The 26,480-nt window shown below is 43.7% G+C and overlaps 1 protein-coding gene across 2 annotated transcripts in view; it reads left to right on the forward strand.

The window, feature by feature from the left end:
- The window catches only part of znf469 (zinc finger protein 469), a 147,242-nt gene that overhangs the window by 80,977 nt on the left and 39,785 nt on the right, over positions 1-26,480 (forward strand). Inside the window, exons 3-4 of one of the 2 annotated variants that reach the window (XM_008293917.1) lie at positions 3,621-3,770; positions 25,878-26,086. The gene's annotated coding sequence lies outside the window, so the exon portion shown is untranslated. The remainder of the gene's footprint in view (positions 1-3,620; positions 3,771-25,877; positions 26,087-26,480) is intronic. The other variant, XM_008293918.1, reaches the window with a different exon arrangement.

Here is a 26,480-nt window from a genome sequence, read left to right on the forward strand (position 1 = left end):
GTAGCACACATGCAGGTTTTATAGCTAGAGGGCTCCACTTCTATTTCTCTCTGTGGACTCTTTATGAGATAGGACGTTTTGAAATTCAGCAGTGTGCGACCAATTTCTCCTTCCCTCCTTCTATACGTTGACCTGGTTATGCAGCCTTTTGAGTCTATCCTAATCTGACAGTAGCATACCTGTACGGACTGATGGGCACATAATAAGGTCAGAATCATTATGCAACCTGCAGACTTTTATTCATAGAAGCACCTGCCTGGTGTTTGTGATATTTAGACTGTGAAGAATGATGGAGCAGGTGTTCGAAAGACTCGGGGAGATGCTGCCAGACAAGTAGCCACTCTAGACACCAGGAGATATTGAAAGTCTTGATGTTATGTGAGGTTTTGGGGGACCGAGAGGTATCTTTCGGGGGAAAGAAATGGGGCTTGACTCAGACTGGGAGGCTGACCCTTCTGTTCAGAATCCAAAAAATGCTTGTTTTGCCATTAAAAATTAGAAAAAAAATCACTAACATATTTCTAGACATAATCTAAGCTGATTCTTTTTCCAGTAATTTCACTTCATCACCTTGTGTTTCTGCCCAGAAACATTATGCAGCAAACCTTTCTGGTGATGACTAAATGATTCTCGTCGTCGTGACTGTTTCCAAACCTCAAGTCCGTGAAATAAAAACCCACTATTTTCCTTATTTTCCAATAGCCACCGTCATTCTTTATGCTCCTTGTCATGCCCCCTGTTGTTGCTCGTAACCCCTAGTCTTAACTGGAACTGGGAGGCAGAGTTTCCAGTGTTTGTGTTCTCAGTTTATCATAACGGTCATTCCAGCAGCATAAGCTCCCACCAAAATTCCTCTGGGCCCCCAGTAAGCAGAGTAGAACATGACGCAGATAAACAGGTCTGAGGTCCTTAAATGTAGAACTCTCACTTCTTATTTAAGGAAATGATTGTTTATTAACAGTCAGACTGCTTCAGTTGTATGTCTGTCGAGAGGGCCGCTATGTCGGATTCATGGACCTTCAGAAATCAGATCTGACTTGGCCAAGAGACACGTCAGACTGCAAGTTGAACAACCCAGTGAGTTTGCTCACAGTTTTTGTCATGCTAATACTGTGGCTCAGCGGATGGCAGCGTTGGTCTGTCAGTCGGTCTACCGCTTTGGCTCAGACTGGACAATCTTCTGAAATGTAAGATGGACTGAAAATTTTGCCCAGACGTTCATGGGTCTCAATGATTCCCTGATCCTTCCTGTTGCACCACCATGAAGTTTTAGTTGCGGCTTTTACATGGATCTCAATTGAACACCAAGAGCAAGTCAATTTTACCACTTAAAATTCTCGTTATCTACTCATTTCTACATAATCTACTACATGTTTGGTTCTCAGATGATGTATACTTATATCTATATATACTTGAATCTTTTTTTTTAGTTTTTTTTTCTGCTAAAATATGTTAGCAATTGTAGTTTTTGAGTGATCTGATGCAACACACTAAGTTATTACAGTAATAGTGGTAAACGCTGATGAAAAACACCGATGACAGCCAGTCCTAATCATATGATATATATGTCTTGACTAAATCATGTTGTTCCTCTGTAAATACTGATTAAGATGTCATAACATGACACATGACATGAAAGGAATTTTGGACAGAAGAGACCTGACAACCTTTCAAGATCAGGAATGTCAATAACCGTGGAATTTCAGGTGTCGCCAAACACTTAGACTGGTAGTTTTCAAACTAGACAACATAATTTTAACATAATGGTTTTTTTTTTTCCTTTTACACAATCACACAAAATCATGAAGAATGACAGACACAGCCAGATACTGTACATGCAGACTTTTGGGATGCTTGCCTAAATATGTGAACAGTTGTTAAGTCTTAGCACATTAGGCCCCATAACAGAGCTGAAACCCCTCTTTTGAAATCATATTGAATGAGGGAGCGAAAAATGGGAATGTTTTAAACTATACAAGTGGGAATTGGGGGAGTGAGGGATAACCATCCAGCAGAGAGGGGAAGCGGTGCCAGATTCTCAAAGACTACACAGTGACTCATAGGTCAAGGCCCCCATGTCTGTAAACAGGATTTTTGTCATAATTTGAGCGCTGAATCACATGTTGCACTCATACGCTCTACTTTGATTCAAGTAGTACTCCCTGGGAGAAGAGTGGGAGAATGAAGCAAGGGATAGCGAACCAGTTATCTTTGGAGTTAAAAGAAGGGTTGCACATGTGAACAGAGTTAAGCTTGTTGAGGATGTGGCTGATGATCACTGCGAGATCCCAAGTGTGGTGATAAAGCTGCGGCCAAGCTGATAATTGGGGATCATCGTGATGACTCTGAGTTGTAATCTGGTCAGTGCAAATGTCTCATCTCCTGCAGGGCTGGGATATGTTGTTGAAAGCTGTTGCGTGTCAAGGTCATGGTTAGGGTGTCAGCGCTGCTCTGGTTTATCTCTTGATCAGGTTACAGGATGACTGAAGAGCTGGACTGGGTATGCTCTCCTCCTCTTGACCCTGTCATTTTTTTTTGTCGAGCCTAGCGTAAGTTGCGTGCAGCAACAAAGATATTTTTGTACATTTTTGGGACCAGCTCTGGATGGTTTTCTTGGTCAAGTCTGTCGGCTTTCCTTGAATAGACAATTCAAAACATAGCCGCATCTCCTTTCTTTTCTTTGCACTTTCCTCTTTCGGCGGGGTCGTGACCCCTGAGGAGACTCCCAGTAGGTTTGCCTTTTTAACGTACGCACTTGCCGCCCAACGAGCGTAGTGCATTCCTCGCATTCTGGAAAGACAGTGTCAAGGTTAACCGTAAAGTGTAAGGTGTACGTGTGCGCATTTATGCGAGCGTTGCAGCTGGGGAGACCTTATTACACAATGTCACATGCAGCAACCGGGCCTCCCAGAACCGACCTGTGCATTTCTTAGAACCATCTATTAAATACCGTCAGTAGACCGTAGATTTATTGTCCTGCTTTAACAGTTCCTGAAATAGTATGGACAGCAAAACTCCAAAAGGATTTTTTTTTTTGCCTTACAGTGAGCTGCCTACCACACACACACACACACACACACACACACACACACACATGCACACACTTCAGTAATAGCAGGTGTGTCTCCTTCATCACACAGCTGCACACCAGAGCACGAGAGTGAGGTAAAGCTGTACGGATAGAAAGGCACATGCTGCAAGTGTGTGTGTGTGAGACAGACAATTCTGACAAATTTAGATAAACAGTGACAGACTGCACCAGGAAAAGAGAGAACTTGAGAATAATATCCCTCCGAGTGGCAGAAGCAGAAAGAGAGCAGGATTTTAAAAAGAGGGAGAGCGGTTTGCTGGTTTAGTGATTGGCAGCAGCTCAAGAGGGCAAAAGTGGTTTTAGGAAAACTTTAAAAGCTGCTGGGAAAAAAAAGGAACGGAAGAGAAACGAGCCTGGCAAAAAAGAAATCAGTGGAAACAGCGCGGTGGTGAGAAAGTTAAAATTTTAGTGGAGCGTTCTAATCTTTTCTCTCCTGAGGGCGTTTTTGGAAGCCTCTCTCATCAGTCTGGGCAGGACTCATTTGTCCCTCTATCCCTCCCATCCCTCCTCCTTCTTCTCTCTGCCGTAGTTCACTGCTGTGGAGTGTAACTAGCGCCACGCGATGACTACAGGTTGAGAAGTGAGTGAGGGAAAAGGGAGAAAGAGATCAAGGAGAGGAGAGACTGACACACACACACCTCACACATTGGAGTTTGGAGTCCCTGTGCAGCCCTGAAAGGTGAGCCGAGGGGAGAATGCCGTTGCAGTTTTCTTAAACTTTCCCTGTGAATGTGCATGTGTGTGCATGTATATTTGCGTGTCGCTATGTAAACACGTCTGTCGGTGAGAGTGCGACCGTGATTACGGTTGAATTAGAGCATTGAGAGAGCGGCTGCATGCAGTGGATCTGTTTGAGTAGCATTTTCTCTGAATCCACCTCACTGAAGGCTGCTATTCATGTTGCAGTGTGTAAACCATCCTCATGTCAGTGATCAGACTTTGAAGAGTGTGTGACAGGTTTGCCTTCCCAAGATCACAGTTTGGTGTGTGTGTGTATGAATCACCCTGTGAAGCAGGGCAAAAGACACATTGTGAGAGTCGCTGCACGCGGGTGCTCATCTACGCCCCGTCTGCACGTGCATTTGTTGCTGTTTTATTTCGGTGGGATTTTCGGTTTCGGTGAGATCTCCTCACAGAGAGGAATTGTTTAGCTGCATCAGCAGTGGACACCAAGTGAAGGACAGACAGACCGTAGAGAGTCAAGACCTCATCTGGCCACAATATGGGCTGCCTGCACATTTTGCTGTCACATTTAAAATTGCTGGAATCCTTCTTATAAAAGGCTTCCATTTGCAACAGACATCATAGGTTATGACAGAGACGAGAAACAGAACACAGCTGTAATAGATTGATGTAGGACCGTCTCTTTAGAACCTGCCAGCATGCATGCATTCTATTGTACTTTTAAATGCCAAGAAGTAGCTGCAGTGGTGGTCCTGCCCATACCTGTTTTTATAATAGTGTTTACTCTTTGTTTCTACATGCTCGTCGTTCACACCTCAGACGTATTTCTTTTTTTTCTTCTTTTTTTTCTCTCCTGTGTCTGTCATTAGCCTTCGCATTGATTCATCTATGTATTGTAGTTGCACCCGCTTAGCTTTCAGCCCACCGGTGACAGCTCGGAGCTAAGACCTTGCAGGGTGTGGTGAGGGCTGCTAATGGTGGGGCTCAGGTAGACTGATAGAGAGGTCACTGTGGAATATTTGAGATTCCTTTGCAGCTCTACCTCTGCCGTGGATACACCCAACCCCCCCAACTTGCGTGCCCACGACTAACCCCGGTTCCCTCGGCTCCCGGTAGGCAACCCACTTCCCCTCCCCTCCCTGCCCACACCCACTTTATCCTTCCCTAGCTCTGCGAGTAGAACCTGCTCAGTCATGCCAGTCTGCCTCCCTGTACCAACCTAACTACTGCACTCATTTAAAAGGTGGAAAATCATCCTCACCGCTGCCAGGTGTGGCATTCCCCCTGTGAGTTTAGTGCTGTATTTTGCCAGGTGTGCCATCAGCATGTCTGAGTGAAGGAGATGACAATATTATGGTATGCCAGTTGTTCCTGTCCTGAGGAGGCTTTGTTTTGGTGATGAACAACATAAATCCAGCTGTTGCCCATGGTGATCTGATATTTTCCTTGTGATATGTGTGCATATTACATACTGTCTGTCGACACTTTCAGACCTCAAGATAATTAGCTGAGATTACTGTGTTCCACTTTCAAGGGAAATGGGAAGTGTGTGCGTGCATGTACGTGTGCGTGACAGACTGAGCAGCAGCACGGCTATAAAACAAAGTGTTTTATCTCATGGAAACATGAGCACATAAATCTAATATTCCGTTCAAGTGTTCAACTCTGATGTCTGGTTTTCTTTTCTTTTTTTTTTGTGCCATCCTACTCTCCAAAGCATCCATAAGCCTTTATATACCAAACAAGCACCAAACAGAATGACAATGGGAGCACTAATCTTTTGCCAAAAGACCAAATTCTCACAAGTTGCCAGATTTGTCCATCAGTCAGCAATCAGGAGCATGTTCCAATTACCAAGGGACTAACCAGGTATTCCTTTAAAATCTTTATAGGAGAACTGATTGATTTATGAGATTTATGAGGTCAGGAATCCAGGTGTACAAGGAGGCAGATGCGGAATCCGCTGAGGACAATAGAACGGACGAGGGACGGCTGACGCGGACTTGGTGTGCGCTGAAAAACGTTGGCTGTGAAGCAAAAAGCTGAAGGTGTCACTGATGGCCAAGGGAGTTGGTGAAAGCAGTGGGACAGAGGGAAAGACAAGGGTGTGTCAGCAAAAGGGGGAGACAGCAAAGAAGTGAGAGAGAGTCCTTGTCCAGCTGTATGACAGCAGTGTTGGCCTGGTACTCGGAGCTCGTCAGTGGCCCAGTAAATGCTGCAGGAATGAAAACAATAGCATCACTGCAGACTTTTTACCTCACATCACCTCTCCCTTCCCTCTTACTCCCCTTCAATCCTATACCCCTTCCCTTTCTCCACTGTGTCCTATGTGGACTGGCAATGGTATGGTTTTCATTAGTCGCTCCGCTATAAACTCTGAGGCTGGCCACATTTCTGAAACCTATTTTTTCTCCCCCCTCTTTTTTTTTTTTCTCTCTCTTGCTAAAACTCTCCTTTCACTCTGCACAGGCCTGCCTTCCTTTCATTTTTTTTCTCTCTAATTTCACTCAATATCAAAGCTCAGCCAGTGACCCATTGCAGTATGTTATGAACTCAGTGTTTCCTTATATATTCTTTCAGGCACCGTGACAACCTTTAGTGAAATGGCCCATCTGAATTTGAAGTGTTCTTAATTTGAAAGGCAAGTCAATTTCAGAAAGTGCCTTGGCACATACCGACCTCCTGCCTTTGTATGTGCATGTACTACAGACGTATGCATGGAGCAAGATACACAGTGCATTCTCACATGTTGGAAAAGCCAACACTCGCAAGCCCTCACTTGCTCCCCTTGCATTTATCAATTCAGGCAACTACAGGGCACCTCAGTGTGCCCTGAGAGATTAAGATTGTCAAAAATTAAATAAAACCTCGTCGAGAAATACAGTGAAATGCAAAAATATTTCAGTAGACACACCAAGGATGTTTGTCATGTTGTAGTTCCAGATTCCAGTTGAAAGTTTTCAGGGCTGTCAAAGTGTTGTAGTCAGTCAAATAAACACAGTGTAAGTACACCGCATAATAATAATCGTCAGTGTCTCGGCCTGCAAGTACTGTCTGATCAGTTTCTTAATACAATTTTTTTGCAATATTTGAATCATGCAAGGTGCCATGTTGCAGTTAGAGCCTGACATGTTAGATGTTAAATATTTTAACTCACCGTAATACATTTGTGGGACATTTTAGCAGCTAGAATCGCCAAAATACTACATTATACCATCGTTTTTTTTTTACTCCTGACTGGTTTAGAATGTAACTGACCCTGTGTGTGTAGTTGTATAAAAGCACTGGCCTACAATAATAGCCACAGTGTGTGGTGGAGCTGTGGTTTTATAGGATAAACCGCTGTAGGCAGTTTAGCTTTAGCTTTAGCTGTGAGTTTACTGTGGCGGCTTAAGCTCCAGCTCAGATGTTGGAAGATGCTGCAATTGGAAGTTTTGTTGCTGTTTCCTTCAGAGCCTTCAAGAGGCCCTGCTTCAACCAGCTAAAGTGTCAGTCGAGTAAATTGCAGGAAATAGGAAACAAATGGGATCAGAGCCCACAAATATAACTGGACTAAAGCCGAATTATAACTAAAACACCACAAAATCTTACATAGGCAGCGGCTGAGCATTTCCTCTCAGATAAGTATCTCAGCTAGAGCAAACTACCTGGAGCTGTTTACTTTGGTCCTGTCGACAAGCGTTGACAGTACATCAGCAGTTTAATAAACTACTTTTTTTTTTTATTTCCTGTTAATACCAACCTCAGCTTCTATCACGTCACATTTCTTCCTCAGCGGGCTGTAGTTTTGCTAATGTGTATGAAGAATGTTGATTTCTCTACCTGGCCTGAGTTTCTTTCCATTTCCTCTCATGAGCTCTTTCTCATCTCAACATAAATCTCCCCCAATAACCTTGGTTTGAAGTTCTTTAATGTCTTCATTGCTTAGGTTTTAGAGCATATATCACTGGTAATACTGTAGAAATGATACCCAGTTTCGCTCCGTCCTTTTACGTTATGGCTGCTTCACATGGAATGATTTAAGGCGGTTAAGTAACAGTTAGGCAATGAGTGAAAAACGTTTGCCCACTGTGTGTCCACTGAAGAGGAAAATGCCTCTGTAATGTCAGGGTTGGTTTTATGAGTTCAGCTAATGTCTATGTGAGTTCAAATCATAAATAATGATTTAATGTTTATACATTCACACGCTCATATTTTGAATAATGATACAGTCTCGGGGCTATTGATTATATCTGTTTTTAGCAAATACAGAAATACCAGTTGTAATAAGTAACACATCCTGTATGTGTAATTGTGGCATGAATTTATTTTTTTATTTTTTCGCTTTGAAGCCCGAGGCACCGAGCTATGAATTGTGGCCTGCAACCCATTTCAGGACTTTCTTGGAGACCTTAGCAGGAGAACCAGGGGCATGGGCGTGGAGATAATGATCTCCTGACAACTGCCATGATTCTTAGCTCCGTTCGAAGGCACATAATGAAGCAAATTCCTGCCTCGAGCTTCAGCCAATCCACCTCTTATATCTGTTTTGTATTTATTATTTTCTGTGTTTAAATGTTGGAGTTTCCTCCCAGTGTAGGGTGAACTTTACTTTTGTTCTCAAGATTGCACCCGGCACCTGACTTGAGATTATGAAGTCTCTAAACATGGAGGCCTGGATCAACACACAACAGAAGGAAAGGACTCACACAGTTGCATCCACAGGCATAGAAAAAACACATGTACACATTCATGAGGTGCCCACTCTGAGACGGGACTCCTGATGCTCCTGATGTATCGTCACAATACTCCTTGTTACTGAGCACACAACTGGATCACCTCTTGACTTTATAAATTATGTTTTGTGTCAAGATGCCTTGTCACCTTAACCCAAACTCTGGGGGTCTGAACCCAGGTTCTTATTGTCCACAAATACCCTTGAAAGAATCACAAATCCCCCCCCTGACATGTCTTTGTGATGAATCCCTCTTGACAGAAGCATCCGCCAAAACGAATGTAGAACAATCTTAGCTTGATGGCGTGCTAGAGTTTCACACGCTTCTTACTTTGATTAGTGATGAATAAATGATGACTAAATAGCATAGTTTCCTCATCAACCTCTCTTTCACCTCTCTTGTGAACCGTTCCGACCTCCTTTTTGTTTCCACAGAAAATGGGCAAATGTTTTGTGTGTGTGTCAGGTGTAGGGGAGAAACCTTCCCAGCAGTGGGGTCACACTGGGAGTACGCTTACTAAGCAGAGATACAGCATGACGGATGAGAGGAAAGACAATTAATTTCACCTCCTGGCCATCAGCCTGGGTGTTTCTCTGAGAGTTACAGGAAAGAAGAAGAAGGATCATCCACAGAGCAACCTTGTTCTCTTCTTGTGTTCTATTTTCAGACGTGAACCAGGATTACAGGGGCCTAAAACGAGCATCCAGCGGTGTGCCATTACTGTCTTCAGTGACTAATACGACCTAAGTTTCCTTCCGTGTGCGTACGAGTGCATGTGTAAAACGGTGTGGGCGTGTGGATTTGCGGTCGAGTGTGTGTGGCTGCGTCTGTATGCATGTGTTTGTCACAACAGTAAAAAAAAAAATCCTTAACTCCTTGTGGTCGCAGCCTTGCGGTCGAGCAGACTGCATGCGCGACGGATACTCGCTCACAAATGCACGCTGATGATTCAGAACACCTTGAGGTGATTCCCCGTGGCAGGGTACCAAGTGTGTCACAAAAATCACACAGCTGTACATTCCCAGACTCTGAGAGTGGGATTAGATTAGCAAAGTGGAACACTTGCATCTGTAGGCGGCGGCTGTGTGCTTGTGTGATTGCATCTGTGTGTTTATCTGTGTCTGCACATAAATATGGTCCGCGAGACTCACGCCAGCTCAAGGTGTGTGGGAAGAAACACTCAGTCTTGGCTGCATTTTTACAAGATTATGTGACTGTTCTCATAGGTCAGCACTTTATGGCATGTGCAAATGTCTCTGTGTACCACATGCCCATTTTAGCTGCTTTAATTTGACGTCGTTAGTCTGAATAGCGTCTCTGATTGGCTGGCTGGTCGTGTATGGCTTAGTAACAGCTTGGTAGCCACAGTGTAGAAATGACTGTAATTCTTAATTAAAAGGCCACTATCTAGTTTTCTTTCATGCTGTTTTGTCACAACACACTTTCTAAAAGTGGTGTTCTTGTGTATGCACTTATCAGACACCTCGTAATTACTCTTAGGAACAGCGGCGTACTTGGGGCCCAGAAAGGTTTACATCTCACTCCTACAGTTGATAGAGCTAAAAGGAAGTCGCAAAGAGTTTAATTTAAGAGGAATCCCCAGTTGGGATTACAAATGTGTATTCATAACGCTGCAAAGAATTTTCTGTCCTCAAAGGCTTTCCAAATTCATCCTGAGCGTCAGCACTGGAGCGCACACACACACACACACACACACGCACACACGCATTGCTCAATCACCTAAAAAGAATGAAAATAAAAATGCAAAGAGGAGCATTAATCCCTAAAACTAGTCTGCACAACAGTCTTATTTGTTAAGTAGATCAGTGTCAAAGAATGGCTTGAATTATTGTGTTGTGCCTCCATGCGTTTTACAGTTTGAAAGATGTTCAGTAGAGGAGGTCTTTGTACCTCAGATGAAGGTTGGCAAAATGCTGGCGGCACTGGAAGCACTGTCCTACTAAAGTTCTCACAGTGGGGGATATGCAACATTTTGCATAACTTGTGCAATATTACACAAACAGCTATGTTTGATGCTGCAGATCTTCTGCAGGCGGTGGTACACAGTGTTCAAATTCTCTTCACCCCATAACTTATGAGCTCCATGTGGGGGGGAAAGATAATTATATTATGCCTCCAGGTCTTCATAAACACAATGTAAACCATAGCAATATGACAGCCTCACCACAGTCGTATTTTTCAGTAAGACTGTATTAATAAAAGTTTTGCTGTTGTAATTAAGTTAATCAGAGGGAAGTGTCCCAGTGAAAGGAGTCATCATCATCTGTTATGTGCACATCAGTCATCGCCAAGCAGGTGGCATCCAGGAGGAACACGATGCTTTCAGCTCACATATGCGTCCTCATCTGTGGATGTAAACCAGGAGTCTGTGTGGATGCAGCATGTTTTTTGCCCAAGTGCTGGGCAAACTAGTGAACCCACTGTAAGCAAATCAAGGTTTGAGTTATTTTAGGCAAAAATGTGCATTGGGACATTTTTCACTGGTCCAAAACTTCATCATCACAATTGTAGTGGCCAAAGGTTCTGTCTAAAATTTCTCTCCTCCCTTATGATCTGTGCTCATGATTTGGCAACTCCTAACCATTTTGGTCGAGATGTAAGGGATGCCTGCTTTGTGACTAAAAGTAGAGCCAATAATGGATCAATTGTAGAAGTGTCAGCCAATTAGGAGTGATTTCTGGACTGTGCTGGATGGAACAGTTTCATATCTCCTCTACTGTATGATGTGCATGTGCGCCAGATTTTTTGGCTTTGGCATCAGATGTGAAAGCTAAATCAGAATCAGCAGGCTCACTTTTGTTCCTCAGGACCACGCTGCCTGATGTGAGGGATTTGCTAAGGCAGCAAAACAGGTGGAGAGTGTCATCGCGCGCTGCAGAGTGTTTTTCTGTGTCACTGCTCGGAATCAATTTGTCTCATAAAGTGAATGTCAAACATGGTCAGCGGTTGCTGCACACAGCATAGGAATTACACCACAGTTGCCTCCAGTGGCATTGTGATTACTGACACTGTGATTGCGGCCGGCATGCTAATAAGAGTCAATGTCTCCCACAGCTTTAGGCAGAGCTTTTTGGCAGCATGCAGAGCCGCAATGCAACCTAAGAGTACCGTATTCGGCCATGATTTTGCAAAAAAACATGTTGAGCATATAGATGGACAGCTGAGATGTAGACAATCCTGCAGGAGGTTGTTGTTTTATTTTTCAACTTGTACTTTATTTGTGCTGCAAAAACTCACCACAACCATGTCTCAGGCCTATATAGGAGTGTTTGATGGTCAAATGTGAATTTTAGGTGGCGTTTCATTTAAGCACATCATGAGAAAAGACTATATCTGTGCATGCTTGTGTGTGTGTTAAGCATGTGCATGGTGAGTCGAGGGTGTATTAAAGTGGTGTTAAATGGGTTGTGTCGAGGGCGGGGAGAGTGGCCTTGAGTCTAAAGTTGATGATCCAATAAGCGATTGCAAGCATTTAAAAACTGGCAACTATTACGGCGTGTTGAATTTAGATCCGAAGCATTGAAGTGACAGAGAATGAGCGGTGGAAGATACAATCAGCAGATAGGGATGGGCTGGGAGGGGGGGGGATTGAGTAAGCAGTGATGTGCCGAGGGAGGAAGGAGGCGCAGGATGCCACCATCTGTTAGCCACATGCACACCCCACAGCACTAACATAAATCTCAACCACGCTCAGCAATGCAAGGCTACATTCCGCCAGGCTAAACGTGCAGCGGCTAGCTACATCAACAGAACTGTGCAGCTCATGCATCACACAGACTCAGGTCACCGATCCATTATAGTGTATCGAAAAAAGATCAAAAGGATAAACCACGACGAAGAAAAGTGTGAGAAATCTACCGTAGACCTTTTTTTTCCCAGCGGGTGAGTTGTGATATTGGTGGGTTGCTGTAAATTTAATCAACAGCTTGTCAGCGTGTCGTGAATTAAGTAAGACTTGGTAGAACAGTTGCACAATCGTTTTTATATGTGCTACTGTCACAGCAGGTCTGTGAATTACAGCTCCCAAGTATTGGCTAGAAATTGGTAGGAAAAATACTGCGGCTAGGCAATGGTTGATTTAAAAGTTGTTTATAAAGGAGAAGTTCTTCTGTTCTTCTGGTGTGGTCCTTTGGCCCTCCACTACACTAGGAACAGTAGATGTGCAAATACACAGGGCACACTCACACAAACACACACAGTTACAGGTCACCAGGGTTAATGGCAAGCGGGGGGAATGTTGGGTGTCACTGTGCTGTTCAGATGAGCCGGACAGAGTTGATTCTTCCCACCGTTCCTTGTTTTTGACAGTTGCTATGCTACGACGCTAGTGTGTGTGTCCAGTCTGGTTAGCAGAGACTACAATGGCAGATTTAAAAGGCCAGAAGTGGCTAAATGCAGATAATTTAGCTGCAGGTGAAATGGCTTGTTAAAAAAAAAAGCTGGTTGGTGATTTGCTTTGTGGAAAACACTTTCTCTTGTGCTGCTCCTCTCTTAGGTCAGGATAACAGCGCTTCTGATGTGACTTGTAGTTGTGAGTGTGACCTCTGACCTTCAGCTGCTCTCTTATGGTTCAACATTCAAAGAAATTCCCTTCCTCTCCCTCCATAAAACTAACCAAATGGCGTTGTAAAGCCAGTAGTTTTCCACATTATTTTGCACTTTGTCAATAGCGAGGAAACGTCCGTGTCACGTCTCTGATGGCGCCTCATTACAAGCATTGCACCCCACACAAATCACAGTGTCGTGGAAATAATGTGTTCTGCAGGGCAGGAGGTTGTTGGCCTTTAGTTTTAATGTAAAGCATCATTTTGTTTTTGTTAAATGTCTTCCATGTGTTTTGTATTCCACCTTCTGCACCCAGTTAGAAGGTCTATAGAACACAAGAGAAACTTGGTCACATAAAAAAAAAAAAAAATCATCTTTTCCATCTTTTCGGATGCAGACACATTTTTTGGGGCTTTTTTGGTCTGATTTCATGGAACTTTAGATCGATTGAAATCATCGCTGGTGAAGAAATGATATAATAACATAGTGGTCAGAGATGAGTCACCACTAATTTCACGTTCCCCTTCAAACCCGCTGTTCAACTGTACCGTTCGTGCGCTGCGGGTGAACGGAGCCCGACCAATGAGAAAGCCCGGTCCTGACATCACAGTCGTGCAAGTGTGGCAGATGGATGGGGGGAGAAGGTTCCAGAGAAAACAGCCGAAACACAGCAGCAGAAGCAGGAGTTAAACTCTTGTTTGATTATTCGCCCAGCAGTGATCAGCAGAATTGGTTAGAGTGTGGCACCCAGCCAGGAGGTCTTGCTTACGAAGCAAGAACAGAGCGACACTCTACGGTTACTTTAGGATAAAGAAACCATAAAATAATCACTGCCCTGGGGAGTGCCATTGCCGTACGTCCATCATCAGTCCTTCATCTGCATGCTTCTTCTATGAGGCTACCAGAACCACAGCCAAAGTGGCAGCTTGCCTTATCCTGTGCATATGAAGTAAATGAAGGAACGTCCTTCGGAATATAATTGAAGACTGTGGGGAGCATTGGGAGTATGGATCGGAGGTTTTGTTCCAGTAACTTTTTAGGAGACAGATGATTAATCTCCAATATTCCAAGCACATTAACAAAATGGCCAGCTGATGAAAGCATCGGCATGCGAGGTTACTAATCGTCCAGCTGGCTGTGCTCCAACAGCGAAGCCAGCCAGCTGCCCGGCTGCCAAATAAACCATTGTTTTAGCTTCTTGGTGCTAATTTAAGTCTGGTTTACTGTTGTCAGGACACATATCAGAAATATTATAGCAAGATTCTTCTCTCTGAATAGTGTCGTGATTAACAATGTTGTGTATCATCAGGATGGGCTTATTGTGCAGCCAGTCACATGGCTCAGTCAGCTGCTGCAGGACGGCGACAGCTGTGACTTCCTGAATCTCAACTACTGTCACCGTTGCCAAGCCAGACTAATCGCAGCTGGAGCAATGTCCTTCCAAAATGGAACGATGTAGCTTACATTAAGTTCTTTAGGAACGCAGACACAGTTTGTGATCGGGGGTGTTATCTCGAAAATAGTTGAAGGGATAAAGCGCTTGACGTTGTATGCGGCATCTTTAAATATGTACAGCTGGCGGAATCTCGAGCAGGTATTTTAGGATTCAGAGTGTGCCGAGTAGCAACAGAGCGCTACTGAGAGGATTTCTTTAACTTATTCAACATCACTTGGTGACATAAAAATGATGAATAGAGGTGTAAAGAGTGTGTGCTCAGTCTGTTTGCTGTGTACATAGCATGAAACTAACCACGGAAGCAGCGAAAGGAAGAACACAAAGCATACATTTCCTCTCGCCGTATCAAACTATCCATTCATTAGGCGCTTCAGGAGCTTGATCAAAAGAAAGGTAATGCAAGGAACACCGGTGTCATCCTGACTATCCCGTGTGTCTGCCTCACAAAGCATAAAACTTGTTCATCTTCTCTCGCTCACTCTTTTTTTTTTTTTTTCCTCTCTTCTACTTCTTCCTTTCATCCTCCGCCAGACGTTTTTGGACATGTAAGATGTAAAAAAATGCAGGAAGGAGAAGAAGAAAGAAAGGACAGTTCTAAAGGAATATGGCTCGTATTAATCTGGAAATATTGCTTTACCTCATCTGAACTAAATTACTGGTCTGAACTCACTGTCCTCAGAGAGTAGGCAGAGCGCCACCGGCAGCCCAGATGGGCAAGGAGTGGTCGGCAGATCTGTCACCGTGACCACAGCGAGCACATGAACCCCTGGTCTGTCGAGCTCTGTAGCTGTCCTTTTATACAGCGGATCAAAAGTGCTTCTTTGTTATTGTTGGGCTAGGATTTTATACTCAGGGGCAGCGTCTGTGGAGGAGAATCCAGAAGTTTCGAGACTTTTTCTCTCTCTCTTTCTTTGTCCTATTTCCTGCTATCTTTGCGGCTTTGTGCATGTGTATCGTTAAGAGACCCAAAGACCCTCTAAACAAGAACGTGAAGGTAATCAGGGGTGATCTGTTATTGTAAAATACTGAGGATTTCCTTTCAATTTCATGGATGGTTTAAAGAGACAATCAAACAAGAGCGTGAGATCCTCATACGCGTTGCTGGAGGCCATGAAATCTATATAATGGAGCTGGCTAATGGTGATGCTAAAGCTTGCCAAAGCTTGTGGTTTCCACTGGCCGGCGCCTGTGATCCGCACCCTCTCTCGCTGCAACTTGGAAGAATTTAAAGGTGCGATTCCACGTGCTACGAATGAAAGCAAGCCCATCTGCTCTTTCTCACCCATAACTGAGCAGAGCTGACACATAAAAATTTCACTACTCTGTACAGTGAGATGGAGACGGCCCTCAGGGAGAGTGATAGCTAAGTGATGGATGTATGACTCTTACATCACGTCAATGGCCGGTGGCACAGAGTCAAGCAGCACTTGTTGCTGTGATTGCTCGTAGCGCCATCTGTGACGGACGAGGGCCACTCCGCTTTTAATGGAATAGTTTTATGAGTATGAAAAGGTGCTGAAATGATGCGCTCAGATCAGATGAAAGGCTTTGTTGCATCGCTCCACCACTGTCCTCACCTGTGTAACAGCGCTTGCCTTTATAGATGCAGACAGGCTCTTTTGCTGCCAGACAGAAAGGGTCAACAGACGAGGAAAATCGGGCTGTTTTTGTTCTTGCGTCAAGTTCAGTTTTCACTTAAAAAAAAACTTTACAAGACAGAGGAACGGCATGATTTATCTCCGACGATGATCTTTCATGAAAGATATCATAAATTACCTTGCAGATGCCTCTGACAACAGTCTCTAACAGAAACCAGCAGGAATGTTACGGTAGGTATGAGTGACAGCCAGCGAACGTGTTCAAGTGCCGTAATGCTTTGGTTACAACTGCACAAACACAATCAACACGTGCCAAACAGAACACATTGTACGTCTCACGGCTTCGGATAACCAAATAAATAGCGGGAAATGACATGTTAAAGACAACTGGAATTGATTAAGGACTGATGAGGCCAATCAATGATAAAAGTAATATAAAGTTTGTCCTAATTAAATCTAAATTAAAAAGGGAGGATGAAAGCCTATTAACGAGGGAATACTGGAATAGACATAGCAAATGCACGCCGTGTTATATTCCCCTGATACCAATCAAAGTCTCTTTATATTGAGCGTATGCAATGTCTGATCTAATGTTACTGTTTTCCCAAAGAGCTGCACGATGCCGACATAGCCAAAAGTGAACAGTGAGTTAAGCCATTTACGTCGCGCTGACGACCGAATAGCTGTTCAATATGATATGATAGCACACATTAAAGCTTTCCTGTGGTGGTTTCCCATGCATATAATATTTTTCATCATGTCCATATGTTTTGTATATCTATGGAGACAGGAGTGTCAGTGTAGATCTGCTGAAGCAGGAAGATTTGGACAGGATTTGGACAGAATTGTCAAAATAATGAAGTTCAAATGCAGTTTCAGCCAACCGCAGCGCTTAAACAACGCTGTGCACCTGAGAAAAGTTGCTGTAATGGTAGCAAACCTGACATATGTGTAGGAAATGGCTCCAGTCCAAACAAGCATCTTTCACAGTATATAAGAGACATGGTTACAATTAACTAAAGAATTAGATATGCATTACGTGGCCAATATGGAGGAGAAGGAAATGCCTTGATTAGTTTGAATGCTGGTTCAGGAGAACATGATTTGGACATCCCTGCTGAATATCCTTCAAGTGCTGCACACATGAGCAGCGTGTCCCGGCTTAATGCTAATGACACATAGCGAACCGATGCTCAGCGCACATGCTGGGAATGCGATACAGGCCGGAGGAACAGTAGAAGGAACGGCAGTTTGATTGTTCAGTTCTGCGGAACCAAATCTGAGCTCAGCTGACCGGAGCAGCTCCAGATAATCTCAGCCAAACTGTGGGAGGTGTGGGTGTAGTGTAAGCACTGATTTATTTACAGTGCCAATTAAATCACTGCAGATGTGGCTTCAAGGGAATTTATCAGCTATGTTTCACTCATGTTGACAAAAAGGGGGACACATACTGACCGTTATTAACATATGGCATTGCAGTTTTACATTACATTATATTTCCTGTTGCATATCAGCTCAGAGAGGCAGCAGTTTTATCACACCTGCTCCCCAGAAGGGCAAATCCCAGCTGCTGTACATCGACTGCTTCTTCTATCTGTATTTGTACACTCACCTGGCTTGCATGTTGCTGACCTCTGACCTCAGGAAGCACATCCCCGTGGGAGAGGGAAGTGTGCCTGTGAGAGGCCCACTCGTGGGCGGCAGAGTGGTTTTATACACAGACTGGCATTATCTGCATCTCCTGCTCCCCTCAAAGGACAGGGCCACTAAATATACCCTGCGAGGCCTTCCCAGGCTCCTCTGGGCTGGGGAGATGCGGCCGCTGCTTGGGCTGAAGGCCAATGACATGGCTGCCGACCTCCACGGAAAGTATTTTTAAGGTCAATTACAGGGTACAGTGCCTTTAGATGGCCGACTGGTGCTGAGGAGGCCTCATATTAAAGGTTTATGTGGAGAAGGACCAGAGAACTCTGCCTTAGCTCACCCCAGCTCCCATTGTTACCACACACCCACTGAGACAGTGCACCCTGAAGGATTCCTGGGGTGATACGTGCTGCATGTGTGAAGACTACACTGTTGCCCATAAAGTTGGAATAAAATATGTTTTTACCTTTTCTCATGAATTGATTGTGACAATGCGACTTAGATAGACAAAGTGTGTATCTTCTCAAAACTTTATTGATATCACAATATACATACAATACAGTAAAAATTAAACCATATTTAACTTTTGCAAACTGTCTATTCAGGCTTAGACAAAATGCGGGGTATTGAAGAGTAGGATTAAGGATTTTGTTTACATTTTTAGACCATGGTCATATAACAGGAAACACGTATTTGAGGGGGTTTAATGCATTAGAATGTCCAATATTACTCTTTTAAATGTCACTCAGTCACTAATATTGAGTATGGCCACCCCAGACATGGATCAATGCATTAAGACATCGTGGCATACTGTCCACCAGCTTGTTGATGGTGTCAATCGGCAGGACGTCCCACTCTTCAGTCAGATCCCGAAGTCAGAATTGGTTTCACCTCGGTCACTGGGACTCAATATGTAATCATTGCACCTGGTCAGAAGTGATTACTGGTTTGTATAAACAGAAATAAAAAGAGGAATGTGTCTGAAAACCAAAATTATTCCAACTTTATGGGCAAAAAGTCTAACTTTTAATTATGGATTCCTGTTGACATAAATATTAATCCTTCAGATGAATTTGCGGTTTGACCTCCGCCCTAAAATATGTTCTGATTGAATAAGTATTTCTTTGGCAACAGGAGTACTTTGTGTTTATATTACGAGAAATTTGCAAGAAAATTTCTTGCAGTTTATCAGGAAATTCTCTGGAATTGCTGTCGCTTAGGGTTATGTTGTGGCCAGCAATATTTCAGCAGAAAAGGGGAGGGCTTGTTGAACTTGTTGAGCAGTTCAATAGTTCATGGATCACTTCCTACAGAAACTCAGACTCAAAACTGTTGACTCAGGTTTACCTGCACACTGATTCAAACCTACGGTGCCTATAAATAAAGGGTAGGTTCACGTTTTTCCAGGTTTGTCTGACAAGCAACACTTCCAGCATATGTTAATTGAACACACTTGATTCAATCACTCCTCATATTAGTTTTGCTTGTAGTTTAAATCTATTTCGTTAGACTGACATGAGAGGAAAGGAATCTCTTCTTGGCCAATATAAAAAACGGATGAAAAGGTTAAATGATCATAGCAACATTTTCCATGCACGTATGAGTGTTGTTTCTTCCTTTACTTCAACCATACGGTGGCCGATGCAAAATTTCTTCATCAGGGAGGCAGACTTCCAGTCAGAAACACAGTCTTAACAGAGAAAACCCAGCGCATTCATCCATACAGACACAGACAGATAATAAACAAGGAAAAACAAACACGCTTTGTTCCTCATTAGGGGGCTTATCTTAATCTCTCACTCCCACACAGTCACACAAGCCTCATTCTCTCCTCACGGGCCACACACGCAGACCCACACAGCTGACCAACACTCAATATAAATGAACATCCAGCGAGATGATTTTGGTCCTTTTCATGATTCATTCCAACACGACTCCAGTCGGCCATAAATACAGGCCTGTCAAAATGTGTTCTACCCCACAGAGAGGGGAGCGGCGCAAGGTACAGTAGACACCATTCACTCCTCTGTGTGTTCGGAGGGGGGGGCAAAGGGAAGGTTGGAGTTGGTGGCTTTGGTCTCCCCTGAAGAGTAAGGTATTGATGGGACAAAAGTGAGGGGAAGGATTGAAAGGCCCATTTGTGCAGATGAGGGCCAGGCATCTCTGTGTTTGCTGTGCTGTGGCTCTGCTACAGGTCAATGAGAGCTCTATCCGCCCTTCTCTATTTTCAATCCAGACACTTCAATCCGACAAAATAAAGACACCGGAACTCAAAGATGAAATGCCGATAGACCTTTCAGTATTTAACTGAATCACTTTATCATTTTGCTGCAGACGTAAATGGCATTTTGAAAGAGTTACCCTTCAATTAGCCACAGTTTATCCTGTCTAGCAGGGCGCAGGATAGCGATTATCTTGTTTTCACTGTGTGAACATGATTAGAAAATGGGGTGTGTTTTTGTATGTTTCCTGGGTTAAAAACACCTTTTCTCTTATGGTTATGGATAGTGAAAACATTTTATCGAAAGAATCTAAAGTTTAACATATCACACTTTCTACCACTCATAACATTCTAAACACGTTACATTTTCAATACAGGATGAATAGTTTGTGGTCTGTTCACACGCCTGCAGGTAACGCTTATGGTTTTATTTAATGTTATTGTGATCTTTTCTTAACCTTACCTCAGTGTTTTAGTGGTTGTATCCTAAACATATCTTGGAATGTGCAAGCAGTGGCAGTACTGTCACAGTGGGGAGCTATTATAGTTTTTATTATTATTATTATTGCTGCAGAAATCTCTGCTTTCATAACACCTTAAATAAAAAGTAACCCAATACATTGCAAGGAGTCAGATGTACAGATTTGAAATTTGGCATCAGAATGAGTCCTGTCCTGGATGATACTCGATGATGGTTATGAGAAGATAGAAAAGTGAATGAGTGCATATCTGACATAGCCAACTAACCCTAACCAAGTGTTTCAGCTCTCTAACACTAACCATATTTGAACCATAATGTAATTGTCAAAGCCCCAGTCTTTCCCTAACTTCAACCATACACACATAGTTGCCATGTGGTAAGTAGAATGCAAGAATTTCAAAAATGTCACAGAACCTAATGTGATTTACGGACTCATCCAAGTTTTTGTCATGCAACAAGACTGCTTTGGTGCTGTTCTAATTTTTTGGAAGAGAATTTTCTAGGACAAGAAAATGGTGTTCCAACTAAAGACTCAATTCGGCCCTTCAAACGCACCAGGCACTTAACTTTTCCCCCTTTCTTCAGCTCTACCTCTTTCACCTCCAACGCCCCAATCCCACCTCACCTCCTTCCTGCCCAAACCCCCAGACATTGTCTCCCTGGGAACATCATCACTCCTGGTCCACATGGCGAGGCGAGTACACATCGCCCAGCTGCTAAGTCTACACTGACTGGGGTGCCCCGTGTTTGCCCTGGGGGAGAGCATGTGTTCGTGGCCGCTGGGCTCTCTGGGTCAGAAATGGCACACCAGGGTGTGATGGGCTCTACCCGTCCCTGGTCATGGCTATTGTAGGTGTGAAATTCCCAGAGTTTAAGCTGACCACTCAGCCCGGCAGCTCCAGTAGCCCGATAGCTGCGCAGACAGAAAGAGGGAGTGGATGTGTTGTAGACCTTTTGGTTAGCCACCATCACCTGTGTCTGAGTTGAATCCCACAGTCTCATTTTTTTTTCTGGGGCCTTCTCTTGTCTCAGTACATAAACCCACAATACACTCAACAGTAGTCCTTGAGTTTCTAAAATACTGTCTATTCCTGCTGTTAAGTCTTAATGGAATTGTTTTTATTGGACATTTCAGGTGTGTAACAGTCAATGAGTCATGGAATATATTCAACCACATGCAGTCGGTAACTGCACTCGGTGCCCTTAATTGACAGTTACAGGAGCGTCGGTGTTGGTGGCAACTGGGGAGGCCTTTCATTGGGGCTCTGGGTGTGTCAGCATGACCTGGAATAACTCTGGTACTGTAAATTCTTTCTGCAACTGTGGCAAAATCAGGTCACAGATATCATTTTACAACTTGGAAGCAAAGCAGTGGTCTTATTGTGCTTTGCTGACAAGCTGCGTGCATGTCAAACTGCACTAACTACAATCGGAAACACAAACTTGAGGCTCGATTTCTTATGCAGCAGCTGACATTGCTAGAAACCACACATTTATTGTGTTCGTCACCAATGATGTTGGCGCACAGCCAAGCTACAAGGCATGACTCAACTGTCATCTTACCATGGTTGCACCAATTCATCTTCTTTTTTTTCTTTTTTTATTGAAAGCCATAAAAGACAAGCGACAGTGTAAATTTAGCGAAGGTGAATACAAGCGTGTTTCTCCCAAGCTATATTTAGTTTCAGGGAAGTATATTCAGTAACCGTACAGTAGGTTCATAAATGTCTGCATGCACATTACCTCCAAAAGGTCGCAGTTTAATTAGTTTTTTGACCCAGGTGTTGCTCCCCGAGGGGAAGTTAGAATACTCTGAGGTCATTAAAACACTTTATAAGTTTAAAAGTGGTATTTTATGTGATATTTTCTGCGGCACAGCGAGAGAGAAGGACCATTTAGACACCTTGGACGGTTGGCAGAGTGACGATATGTGTGTGTGAGAGTAAAGCATAAAATTAATGCCCTGTGCGGACTAAGAATTCTTGTTTGGTAAAACACAAGCAATTGGTGTTCCGATATGCAGACGCCCCCTGGACGAGGTTGAAACAATCTCCATATTCATCCTGGAAACGTTGACAAGTCAAGTCTTGGGTTCCCTTTACACTGATACATCTCACAAAGGTTTTCTGTGTCAAGAACACAGAAAGTCCCCTCTCTTTCCATGTGCATTGACTCTGCTTTCAATTTAGGCTATTAAGAGTGAAATTTCAATTTCACAACATCCTACAATTGAATCCTAAAATTTAATAGAATTCCAGCTGCCATCCTAAGGCAAATCCCTGATGCCCTACATAAGTTCTAAATCCTATTGTATGTTCTTGCTTCATTTATCAAGTTAAGTTCATTTGCATGTAAATGTGATACTACCACAAACTATGTTTTGTCGGTGAGGAGTCAGAGTTTTGTTCTCTGCTGTAATCCAGTACTTTCTTTTGCCCATCCTCGCCGGGTGTTTTGCCAAATCCAATCAGAAAAGCTGCCTGTTTTAAGCCTTTCTGTAGCCTGTGAGGTTTTAGTGTTGTTCTTCCTTCAGTCTGCTCCACTTAAAGGTATTTTTAGTTGTTTTTTTTTTTTAGCTTCTCACTCATATGTCTCCTTAACCTGATATTTGCCTTTTTAGTAGGTGTGAAATACCTAATCTTCTCAAATGCATTTTTGCAAAATGAAAAAAAAAAAAAGCTTTTGTAAGCAGATTTTAGCACCAAGCAGCACATGGGATTGTCATCACACGTGCAGCCATGTGTTTGTTTGTATCTGTGGAATGAATTTGGTTCATATCTGTCATGTTTAATCTTTCTAATGAGTTGTTGCATTGATTCTTGGCTGCACCAGATTAACTGAGTGGTTACTATGAATGTGGGAGGAATTGCAATTTGCAGTAACTTCACTTATCAAATCAAGAGGCACAAAGGTTTGTCTTCCAAAAACAGAAACATGGAGGAGGGTGAGAGAGACGCTGGTGCCAAACTTTGCCTCATATAGTGTCTGTAAATGGACTGTATTTACATTACAGCTCAGTTCAGCCCCTAGTGGCAACACAGGGTATTGAGCCCTTTCCATTCAACCACAATCCAAAATCCTACATTTAGATCCTGAAGTTTTGTTTTTTTTTGCTGCAAAACGTGACTGACAGCCTGTCATTACGCTTCTAATTTTCCCTATTATGTGACCACTTTGTGCTATTTTTGTCCATTTACTATCGGTACAGTAATGGCAATACTTGATTATATATTCGACAGTAAACAAACAACAGCTTTCAGATGTTGGATTAGTCTTTTTTTCTCTGCCTCTAAAGCCCCTGATTGAAGACATAAAACACCACAGAAGGGCTGTCCATGTCTCTGGTTTTGGTGGATTAGTGTTTCTTAGCAATAAAGTACACTGAAATGAGTTTGTCTCCCCCCTTTTTTTTTTTTCTGTCATCCCTCCACACAACCCACTCCAACTGTCTCAAATCCCAACCCCAGTTCTGGGCTTTCACAACCTACAATGAAGGCAGCCCATAACCTTAAGTACTGTTTTGTGGACCTGTGTAAATTTGACACCATTATGCCACAGAGAGGGTCTGTGTAGGTGTTAATGTTAGAGTGGGAGATCGCCAGAGATCTGTATAATCCCTACTTACCTCATCATGCGCTGCCTGAAAGAAAGAAATGCTTCCTTTTTGTTACATCATGCAGATATTTGCTCCTTTTGTTCTTCTTTCGTGCAATCTTTTAGCTTCTTCGTGACGTTTCATACGACCGTATTAGTGTTTGTTCCAGCTGTTCTTTTTTTTTTTTTTCTGCTGAGCGATCAACAAACTACCACTGTACCCTAGACATGTGTAATTTTATTTAAAGTTAGTGCTGTTTTTTTGCGTGTTTTTTTTCTTTCTGTGGAAGTACATCAAACCCCAAACCATATACAGAATTGGCAGCCCTGGTGGATGTAGTGATGCGCTGCGGTGGTGTCTCTTTATAATTTTCAGCACGATCAAGGTTTAACTGTCATGCTGTGAGCTGGAGCTTGATCTACAGCATTTACCAGCAAAATAGCACTCTCAGATTTTTTTTTGGTTTGAACTTTTATTTTTTTTTGCGTGTCGAAGACCTACAGTAGAGTTTGACCTCCAGTAAACCTGCCGGGAGTTGTTTAGAATATACAGTACTGTGTTTTTCTCTGGATTTCTCCTCTGCCAACACATTTTTTTTTTCTCTTCATTGCAAGCTGGCTTGAAACTTGAATCTTCATTTGCTTTTTTCGTCTTCTTTTCTCTTCCTTTTACACCCCCCCCTTCTTTTCTATGCCACAGCCCTTAGTTGAAGCTGGCACACTTGGTAGAGTTAGGTTTGTGTGTGGTGGCACTGGGGGCAGGGTGCAAGAGCTCGCCTGTGCTGACTGTACCCAGCCCCTCATAATTACAGACAGTAAACAGCTCGTGCTTTTAGGCCTGTGTTCCCCCCTCAAGTCAGTTCACTTTGGCACGGGAAAGAAAAAAGGGGCAGAAAAGACACTGAAGATGGACAAAAAAAACTGTCATCCTCAGTCTGGGTGTTGGCGAGCGAAGCGGCTTGGGCTGCTGAGGCTCGGAGTCAGGTTTATAGACACACAAACACACAGAGACAGACATCGTCCCCACCCCCAGAACCCAACACACACTCCGTCTTGAGCGACAGCCTTTTGATGTGATCTTTCTTACAGTAAGTTTTAATTAGAACTTCCAACAACCGCTGTTTAAATATGCCTCTTTTCTTTTTACTTTTCTCCCCTAAACTGTCAAACTGATCACCCATTTTACGTCTCTCTCTCTCTCTCTCAGAGTGTGTCTGTGTTTTTCTTTCCGTCTGCCTGCCTGTCTGTCTGTCTGTGTCTGTTCCCCGTCTCTCTTCTTTACTTCAGTCCAAATGTAACTCGCTTTCTCCCGTTTTCCTTCTTTGTTGTGCTCATTTAACACTCTCACCCGCCACCTGACACACACTTTTCCCCTCCCCTGTCGTATTTCACCGGCGGAGCTGTCAAGTTGAGGGAGTATAAGTCATGTCAAAAACTTCAAAATAGCAACTTTGTGGATCCAAACCCTTTGCTGTATGCCATCCCTCTCTGTTTCTCCATCGCTCCCTTCCTCATCGCTCTCTGTCCCTCTCTGTCTGTGCACTGCACAGCACTGGCAGGCGGTGGGATGGGAGGTTTTTTTTGGCAGTCTGTCCTCCAACCTCCCCCCTCTCCTCCTCCTCGTCCTCCTCCTCCTCCTCCTCCTCTCTTTTCTTGGCTGGGACAGGCCCTGGAGCGTGCTACTGGCTGGGAGTGTGGAAGGGAAGCGGGGAGGTAGTGAAGGAGGGGAGGGAGGGGAGGGCGAGAGGGCTCGGGAGGAGGGAGACTGGAAGGGGTTGGAGGCGTGGTCTGCAGCTGGTAATGAAGTCTTCTCTTTTCATCCTTCAGAAGGCAGAGTGTGAGCGGACGGGCCCGGGGTCTGCGCAGCTCCACAGCCTGTAAAGTGAGCCGAGCGCTGCCCCAGTCTGCACTCGGTCCGCCTCGGCTCCCGTCTGCTGAGACATACAGCCAGACCAAAGACTGAGGGAGAGAGAGAGAGGGACTCGCTACAATCATGAGGCTTTCCCCTTCTCTGGCTCCACAGCGTCACTCTTGAGGTAAGACTTTGAGACTCTCTCTCTCTCTCTCTGTGCTCTCCTTTACTGTCTGTCTGTCTCTGTTGATTGTTGTGGTGGTGGTGGTGGTGGGGGGGAGGTAGGTGGGAGTGTGATGGGGGCTGTCCAGGTTAGGTCACTCCCACTTTTAACATGCATGTGTACCTCTGCATGTGTGTCCACATACAGTATGTGCAGAGGTAGGAAGCTGGTCTCGAGCACACATGAATATGCTGGTTATGTGTGTTTGCACATATTTGACAGTGATACATGGCTTCAGGCGTAAAAGGTGGTGAGACATTCATTATGATATGAAAACTTTAGCAGCAAATGAAGTGAGTATTGTTCTTTTTTTTAAACACCACTGTGTTTATCGTTGGTCTGGGCTAGTGCTAGT

The sequence above is a fragment of the Stegastes partitus genome, unplaced genomic scaffold (genome assembly GCF_000690725.1).
Source record: "Stegastes partitus isolate 25-593 unplaced genomic scaffold, Stegastes_partitus-1.0.2 Scaffold922, whole genome shotgun sequence".
Lineage (NCBI taxonomy): Eukaryota > Metazoa > Chordata > Actinopteri > Pomacentridae > Stegastes > Stegastes partitus.